Source organism: Gossypium arboreum, chromosome 13 (genome assembly GCF_025698485.1).
Source record: "Gossypium arboreum isolate Shixiya-1 chromosome 13, ASM2569848v2, whole genome shotgun sequence".
Lineage (NCBI taxonomy): Eukaryota > Viridiplantae > Streptophyta > Magnoliopsida > Malvales > Malvaceae > Gossypium > Gossypium arboreum.
The window spans coordinates 62,158,319-62,168,063 of NC_069082.1; the positions used below are offsets into that span (position 1 = coordinate 62,158,319).

Sequence of the window (9,745 nt, forward strand, 5' to 3'; positions counted from 1 at the left end):
TATTATTATATAATACATATTTTACTTATCATCATTACCATGGCCGGCCACTACAACTAAAGTGGGAAATTTGACATGCAAATCCACTTATTTACACCATTAATTATTTGGCCACTACAAAAATAACCTATCATATTTTCACAAATTTTCACATAAGTCCTATTTAATAATTTCACTCACAAATGACAATATTAAAGCATGAAATTTTCACACATGCACCTTCATATATAATAAGCACAGAATATAACATCTAATTATTTTTATGACTAGGTTTTGTGGTCCCAAAACTACTTTCCGACTGGGGTCAAATTAGGGCTGTCACATGTCTCTTCTGCATCGAAAAATAGGCGTCTTAGGAACTGAGCTAGCTTCATCACCATTCGTTCAAGGTTTTCCAAACTTCTTTCTAATACCCTAAAACATCGTCCCAAAATGGTTCGTACACGCTCACACCTTTGGTAAACTTATCGAAGGCCTCTTCCAATGAAATGTTTTACATATCCTTGGTTCTCAACTTGTTTAAGTGCCAAAGCGATATAAAATTATCCTTTGGTTCCTACTTAAATAGAGTATTTGAGGAGTCAATCATTTTTTGATGGTGTCAATTTTTAACTAAAAAAATTAAAATAAATTAAATAGGATTTTATTAGATGACTGAGATTATTCTTAGATATTCTAAGAGTGTTGTTATATATAATTATAATATAAATAATCTGACTTGGGATTCAGCCCGATTTACCCATGATCCAAGTACTAAAAAAGGGATTCATCTTCATGACCAGGGAGAGGCTAGACCATCATTTTTAAGATCTTCTTGCTCATTGCTACTTGAAATTCTCTCTCTATTTTCATCTTTGTTGATATTATGTATCAACAATTGGTGCAATGAACGTTGATAGAATACTTGACCTTCAAATAGTTCCATGGAAAACCAAAAACAAAAGTCCCTTGAGCTCACGAAAACTCATATAACCTTTAATTTAGGGAAAATAAGCAATTGAAATTCTGACTCAACCATTATCGGAGCACCCATTTCAAATCCAACAAAATTATCCAAAGACTCGATAAAGACGACCATTTTAGAGCATTTGCAAACTGAAATCCAATCTGGAGGATCAATCGATGACCATTCAAGAAACATGCCCAACATTTGTTGATAAATTTTTTAGAGTAATTTAATTCAAAGGTTGAAGATGTTGTTTATTAGAGTACACATCCAAAATGTTTAGCTTGAAAATTTTTTATTTCTACCACTTGCTCCTTTTTAGGGGAGGTTTCTTAAGGGGTACGAATGGCTTTATTCTGTCTATATTCATTCACTTCCATCATTCAAGGCTGAGTTTTCATCTTCTTCAGTATTTTACTGGAGGCAAATTGTAACACCCCAAAATTGGGCCTAGGAGTTTTGAGGGTAAAATGGGGATTTTAGCTCCAGTGAGCTCGAGAATTTTGTTAGCATGGTATTCAGAAATATTTTTGTCTATGACATTTTGGAAATTAAAACAATTTTTCAAAATAATGTTCAAAAGAATTCGAATTTTGAAATAATGATTGGTTTGTAAAAGGGTCTAAATTATGAGTTTTTAAAAGACAATTAAACCGAAATTTAATTTTCACCCTATTTTCCCCCTTCATATTTATAAAACCAACATTAGTCCTTTCTCCATATTTTTGTTTTACCGTCTATTGCATTCCAAGACTCCTCTTATTCAATTTTGATTCCCAAATTTAATTCTTTAGATTTCTATCATTCCCCAAGCCATAGATCTCCATAATATTTCAAGAAAAACATCCAAGAACACCATAGATTTCTCTATTGTTGAATTTTTGGATTTTTCGAGTTTTCGATCAAACATTCATTTTTTCATCAACTAAGGTAGCGACTCGAACCCTTATTAGTTTTTGATTTTATTTGATCCTTTAAATAGAATTTTTAGCCGTTAAATCGCATGTTGTAAATTAAAGCCAAAAATTGGATTGTTAATAGTGGATTTCTATATTTGGGTAAAAATATGGTTTCAATGTGTTTTTTAATTAGTTTTGACATGATAAGAAGGTTTCTATACTTAATTTAAATTTTTTTTGAATATTTCCAATTTTCTAATGAATTTTCGTGAAAATTACCATAAACATGTTGAAGATTTTAATACCATGAATTGGGTAGTTTTGAGTAGTTTAATGTAATAGCCCGTTTTTAGTCAAACCGAAATAGTGGTTTTGGGAAAACAAATCTAAGGTCAAAATATTTATTTTATTATTATTTTAATGTCTACAGTATGATAGTATGATGGTTTGAAAATTTCATTAAGAAATTTAATTGTTTAAATGCTTAGTTTGATAAAAAAGACTAAATCGCGTAACGTGTAAAAGTGGAGTTCTATTAGCTAAAGGTGTCTAATAGCTATGGAATCTTAAATTAGAGGTCCTTATGTGGTAATTAGCACATTTATGAGATAGTGGATGATAGTAGCCTGGTATTTGGTGTAATTAATAAGTATTTTAAAGTTTAAATATGTAATTAGGTTATTAATGATAAAAATAAATAAAACAAATTTATCATCATCTTCAATTATCATCTTCCACTGATTTTCATAAGGGAGAGAAGCCATTTTTGTACTTGATATTCGGCCAAGCTTCCATTACTCATATTGGTATGATTTTTGTCTCGTTTTTAATGATTTCTATGTTTTTGAGATCGTTGCAGCTTAATCTAGCTAGCCCAGGGACTAATTTGCAAAACTGTTAAAGGTTCAGAGTTTTTCCATTGATGAATATAGGTACATTTTGATGTTTGATGATAGAAAATGTATGCTTGTTGTTAGATAAACAACATTTGTAAAGTGATTTTTAGTAAAATTATCAATTAGGGATTAAATCGTGAAATGTGTAAATTTTGTGGTTAAATTGTGAAATAAATGAAAAATATGGGCTTCTATGGGTCTATATGGAATTCGAATAGCATGGGTAGGAACCTAATTGCATGAATTTGTGTTTTTATGAGATAAGGACTAAAATGTAAAAATATTGAAATATTAGGGAAAAAAAGTGTAAAGTTGCCATAATATGCATTTTGGGCTAAATTGAATAGAATGAAAATTAAATAAATTAATTTTTATTACATATAGATCAAGAAAAGTGAAATTCGGATTTAGATCGGGGCAAAACAAAGTGTTGGACTAATTAACTCATTTCATTATTTTTGCTTTCAAAATAAGTTCGTATGTTAATAAGCATTAATATAATTGTATTTTAATTGATTATTATTGAATTATTTGTGAAATACGACCTTGCAGATATATTTGACAAAGATTCGGCATTGGGAAATCCGGGTTGAACCTTAGGAATAGATTAGGATACAAATGACATTTCATTAGGGGTTATGTGATTTGGGTGCTGGTCCGTACATCCAACCGGTGATTGAGTTATCCGACATGTGTTGCTGATTCTCGTTAGCTTGTGTGAGCAGCACTGTGTAGCTACGCCATGACCGTCAACTTGTGTGAGCAAACCCGTTGATAGCTCGAGAGTGAGAATTATATGTGATATAAGATTGAGATAGCTTCGACTATGTATTGGCACTTAGGGTGCGAGATTCCCGAGTATCTGATAGTATTCCAAATGGTTCAATGGGTATATCGAAGATATGAAATGGTGAGAAATAGATACGTATTAGTACAGGTATGTGCGGAAACTATACGAGCATTAAAACTATGGAAGTTATGAGATCTTGATTAAATTATGTGATTGAATATATGTTAATCTTATAATTACATGATTTTGAAGTTTACTATGTTATATTACTTGAATGGTGATTAAATGGTGAGTTTCACTTATTAACTATACGAGCTTACTAAGCTTTATAGCTTACTTTGTTTACTTTTCCATGTTTTATAGTGAATTTTGAAGCTAGCTAGAATTAGGAGTAGTCGGAGATTGCATCACACTATCGAGCTTTTACTTTGGTAGTTTTGAGTTTATGTATTTGGTTATATGGCTTGTATAAGAATTATGGTCTTTTTTGTTTATGGTTTGGTAATGAATTTAGCCATTTGAATTGCCTTGTAAATGTTAAGTGTTTGGTCTTATGTATAGCCACGAGAGTTGGCTTATTTTGGTATATTTGGTGATGTATATATATGTGCAAATGACCTTTGTTATGCATTTGGTAATTTGAGTATCATATAGTTGATAATTGAAAATTGGTATGTTTGTGATTTAGGTAAAGTGATGTATAAATGAAAGTGCATATATGAAGTTAACTAGTTAAGTGAATTGAGAATGTGAATTTTGTATAAAATTGAATAGCCTAATGTGGTACTTGTGTGCCTTGTTTTTTTTTGGTATGGAGATGGTATGAATTATATTTGGTTGAGGTTAGTTGAATGCATATTTATGCCATATTATGTGCCATTTGAATTGTATAGGTGTTGTAAACGAAAAAATATATAGGATTTTTCCTATGTAATTTATCACCTTTTCACTTAAATTTGTTGTTAAAACTAAGTAATTGTTTACTAAATTAATGAAATATGTGAAAATATGAAATTAGGACATAGAAATTATTAAAATGTGATTTTATGCTTTATTATATAGTTTTCATGCAATAAATGGCGTATTTTATATTAATTTGAATATATTATATTTTTTAAGATATAAAGTGGGTCATGCATGATTAAATTAAATAATAAAATATAAAATTATATTTGATAATTCATTTTAAAATATTTCATTAATAATTTGGGTTTTAAATTAGTTAATTAAATTGGATAAATTTTATTCTTTGGTCCTCTAACTTTTTGATTTATTCTGGATAGGTCTGATAGCTTTGATGGATTACAAAACCGTTCAAATTGGGGACCAAGTCAACCTAAAATTCAGCTGCATATGGCTGTCCATAAACCACTTTTTGGTTTAATTGCACAAGGTCCTTGAAGATTTGAAGAAATTAGAGATTTACCTGAAGATTTGCACTTGACCGAGTTTCAGTTCTGAGTTGTTGTGACATTCAAATTGACCAAAAATCAAGCAAAAATCGGCTCAACTTGCTCAATTTATGGCCGGCCACCCATGGAAGATGCTTCAAAAGATGAAAACTCCTATTTTTAGTAAACTATCCCCCTCTCCTCACTTATAAATAAGACCATCATTCTCACATTTCTAATCATCCCTCATCATTCATCATTCTCTCCATTCTAAATTCTCTTAGCATTCTTCTTTTCTCCCCATGCCTATCATCATCTTTTCATAAGAATTTTAGCATTTGAGCCTCTTAAAGAACCCTTGGTCAGCCACCTTGGGGAGCCATCAGCAAAAGAGTAAAGCAAATGAATGAAGGAGCCTCGTCAGTCAGAGTCTTGGGTGACAGCCACTCTCAATTGGGTTTAATCTTTCTTTTCTTTAATTTAATTTAAAAATGTTTGCTATGTGTTCAATGTTCTTGTTTACAACAATGATAGCTTAATTCTATTCAAGCTACGATGATTGCTTTGATTAAATAATATTTATTAGATTCATGCTTATAATGTTTGTGCCTCAATCGATCATGTTTTCAATTAAAATCAAGTCTATATTTCGTTCATACGTGATTGAAATGCACCTAAATTAGCTGAGCGATCCTAACCAGACGACGACTAGTGGACGCATAATTAAAATGTGCATGATCAATTTAGATCAGGTTATTGCAGGTTGCATAACAACCCTAACCAAGCTCTGTTATCTACATAGTTTTTAGATTTGTGTGATTAAACTATTTCAAACCTAACACGTCCCTGTTACCTCGAACGAATACTAAGAAACCCTTAGTAAATAAGGATCAGTAAAATGCATATTTGCTAAGTAAAGGATTCCGAAAGGGCCTAATGTGGTTTCCAAACTCATGAAAGATCGAGTTGTCATGGAATGTTTTTCCGAATATTATTAAGCATGTTGATAATAAATTGAGTTTAATTAAAGTAATTGTCCTAGTTTATTTATGTTATAATTGTTGCAAATTGTGTTTAATTTTGCTAAAATCTATTTCATTCATATAGTTTGCATACTTAGGATAATTTGTGTCAGGGATCATTGCATTTAGTTTAATATATTTTAATAATCACTTTTCAACTATATTGTGTTTTTATTTACCAAACTGTTAATATGATTTTACAAATTAAGTGACTTATCACAAATACAATCCCCGTGGAGACGATAACTCGATACTTACTTATTACTTGATAACGACTGTGTACACTTGCACAAACCTAAGTGTTACAAGTTTTTGGCGCTACTGCCAGGGAATTGTCAACTGTTGCCATAGTCATTTCTTTTGTGAAATTATTTATTTTCAATTTGACTTATTGCTAACATTACTAACTTATTCTTTTTAATTTTGTGATTTTCTTTTTAAGGGTTTATGAGCATAGATAGAATTATCAATTTACTCCCTATAGACCCTGAAATTGAGTGAACTTTCAGACAAAGAAGACGTGAACGAATAGCTCAAAGACAAGTTGAGATGGACCTCGGAAATCAGAATCAAGACCAAGGTGACCAAGGTAATGAAGCCGAAGATGTATGAAATCCTATCCTTATTGCCGATGATAGGGATGAATGCATCAGAAAATATGCTGTGCCACTTTTCAGTGAGTTAAATCTAGGAATTAAAAGGCCAGCTATTAAGGCAACCCAACTTGAATTGAAACTACTGATGTTTCAAATGCTCCAAACGGTGGGAAAATTCAGTGGTATGACCACGGAAGATCCACATCTCCACCTTCGATTGTTTACGGATGTGAGTGATTCATTTAAGATAGCTGGTGTAACTGAAGATGCACTGAGGTTGAAGTTGTTTCCATACTCATTGTGAGATCAAGCACGAGCATGGCTCAATTTACTACCACAAAGTTACATATCTATATGGCAAGAATTAGCAGAGAGATTTTTGGTTAAGTATTTCTCGCCTAGCAAAAATGCTAAGTTGAGGAACGAGATCACAACTTTCTAATAATTGGATGATGAGTCTTTGTATAAGGCTTGGGAATGATTCAAGGAGTTACTTCATAAGTGTCCTCATCATAGGATTCCTCATTGTATCCAGTTGGAGACATCCTATAATGGTCTCAATGCACATTCAAGATTGATGGTAGATGCTTTTGCGAATGGTGCAAATTTTTCTATGTCTTATAATGAGGCTTATGAGATCATCAAGAGGATCGTGAGAAATAATGGCCAACAAATTGAATAGCTTCAGGAAGACGTGTAGCCAGAGTTCATGAAGTTGACGACCTCACATCGTTATCAGCTCAGGTATCATCTATTTCCTCTATGTTAATAGTGCTAATAATTTTGCAGCTTAACCACCAAGTCCGTATAAAGTAGTTTTCTGTGTGTACTATGGGGAAGGTTATTCTTTTGAGAATTGTCTATCAAATCCCCAGTCAGTGTACTTCTACAATCCTTTATGGCGTAATCATCCTAACTTTTCTTGGAGTAAACAAGGAAACGGACTGAATAACAACTTATTGCAGCATAAACCCAACCAATCTCAAGGGTTTAATCAGCAACCTCCAAAACCATCTCAAGCTGAGGTATCAAATAGTTTGAAGAACTTGTTGAAAGCGAACATGGAAAAGAATGACGCTTTGATCCAAATCCAAGCAGCAACACTGAAAAATTTGGAAAACCAAATGGGTCAGTTAGCTATGGAGCTTTGTAATAGACAAGAAATTTGGGTAAAGAACATACCAAGGCAGTGGCATTGTGAAGTGGAAAAATTTTGGAACCCCGATTGATTGGTTTTGAAGATAAGTCCGTTGAGAAGAATCAACCAGTTGTTGAAATTCCTACACCAAAAGAATTAGAATCTATAAAGACTGACAAGGTAAATCCTAACTTAGTGCATTCAGATACTTTAACATCTTCTTTGGATATAGGTTTACCTACTTAGAAAAGTTTTTCGATTCAACCGAAAGTTCCATCACCTCCATATCTGCAAAGATTGCAGCAACACAAGTAGAAGCAGGAGGTGCAATTGAAGAAGTTTTTGGATGTTCTGAAGCAGTTACACATCAATATTCCATTGGTGAAGGCTTTAGAACAAATGCAGCATTATGTGAAGTTTATAAAGGATATATTGTCCAAGAAGAAAAGACTGAGTGAGAGTGCAGTGCGTTCTTGTAGAACAAACTGCCACCGAAATTGAAGGACTCGGGAAGTTTTGCTATACCTTGTAACATTGGTGAATCTTACTTTGGTAAAGCCTTATGTGACTTAGGAGCGAGTATCAACTTGATGCCTAAGTCTATTTTCAAGATGTTAGGGATAGGTGAAGTAAGACCTACAACTGTGACGCTTCAGCTAGCAGATCGATCTTTAGCATATCCCCAAAAAAAGATCGAGGATATTTTGGTAAGAGTCGATAAATTTATTTTTCCTGCTAATTTCATTGTCTTAGATTTTGAAGCAGATAAAAAAGTGTCGATCATCCTTGGGAGACCTTTCTTAGCCACGGGAAGAACTTTAATTGATGTGCAGAAAGGTGAACTCACCATGCGAGTTCAAGACGATCAGGTAACCTTTAACATTCTTAAAGCAATGAAATTTCTCGATCCGGTAGAAGAGTGTTCAGTTATGGAAGAGATAGAAACCTTGGTTTCTATGGAAAGAAATTTTGAAGAAGATCCATTGAAGAAAGCTTTAGATCTTGACCTTTGGAGGATAAAGAAGGTGAAGAAAGCATGGCTTTGATGGAATCCAATCCGAGAAGTTTTATTCAATCCACACAGTTTGAACAGTTGAAGTTAGAAGTTGGAGAAATTGTGCAACCCAAGTTCATAATCGAAGAACCACCTATTTGAAATACATTTATTTAGGTGATTGTTCTACTTTGCCTGTGATTATTTTAGCAAAACTGACGAAAGATCAAGAGGAGCAACTAATTGCTGTTTTAAAGAAATTTAAGAAAGCCATTGGTTGGACCATAGCTGATATTCGAGGTATAAACCCTTCTTTTTACATACATAAAATTATTTTTGAAAAAGGAGAAAGAGCTCGATTTGATGGGAAAATGAGGCTCAATCCTATTATGAAAGAAGTTGTGAGAAAGTGATCAAATGGTTAGATGCAGGAATCATCTATCCTATTTCAGATAGTTCATGGGTAAGTTCGGTGCAGTGTTTGCCAAAGAAAGGTGGAATAACAATTGCTGAAAATAAGTGTAATAAGTTAATTCCAACGAGAACTGTTACTAGTTGGAGAATCTGTATTGATTACAAAAAGTTGAACAAAGCCTTTCGGAAGGACCACTTTCCATTGCCTTTTATGGATCAGATGTTAGATCGACTGGCAGGTAATGGATTCTATTATTTTTTAGATGGCTATTCTGGATATAACCAAATAGTTGTAGCCCTGAAGGACCAACATAAAACAGCCTTTACTTGTCCATAAGATACATTTGCTTTTAGGCGAATGCCTTTTGGTTTATGCAATGCACCTGCAACTTTTCAACGATGCATGATGGCAATATTTACTAATATGGTCGAAAATTTTGTTGAGATTTACATGGATGAGTTTTCTATTTTTGGTAACACTTATGATATTTTTTTGAGTAATTTGGCTAAGGTACTGAAGAAATGCGAAGAGACAAATCTTGTCCTTAATTGGGAAAAATGCCATTTTATGGTTAAGGAAGGGATTGTCTTAGGGCATAAAATCTCGAAAAGAGGAATTGAATTCGATAAAGCAAAGGTGGACATAATTGAAAGATTAC

General features: G+C 32.8%; 1 non-coding gene across 1 annotated transcript; it reads right to left on the minus strand.

The window, feature by feature from the left end:
- Nucleotides 1–6,952: 6,952 nt before the first annotated feature.
- Nucleotides 6,953–7,059, minus strand: LOC128287426 (small nucleolar RNA R71). Its single transcript, XR_008278126.1, has one exon. It is a non-coding gene; the product is annotated as a small nucleolar RNA R71 (small nucleolar RNA).
- Between the last annotated feature and the right edge of the window lie 2,686 nt (nt 7,060–9,745).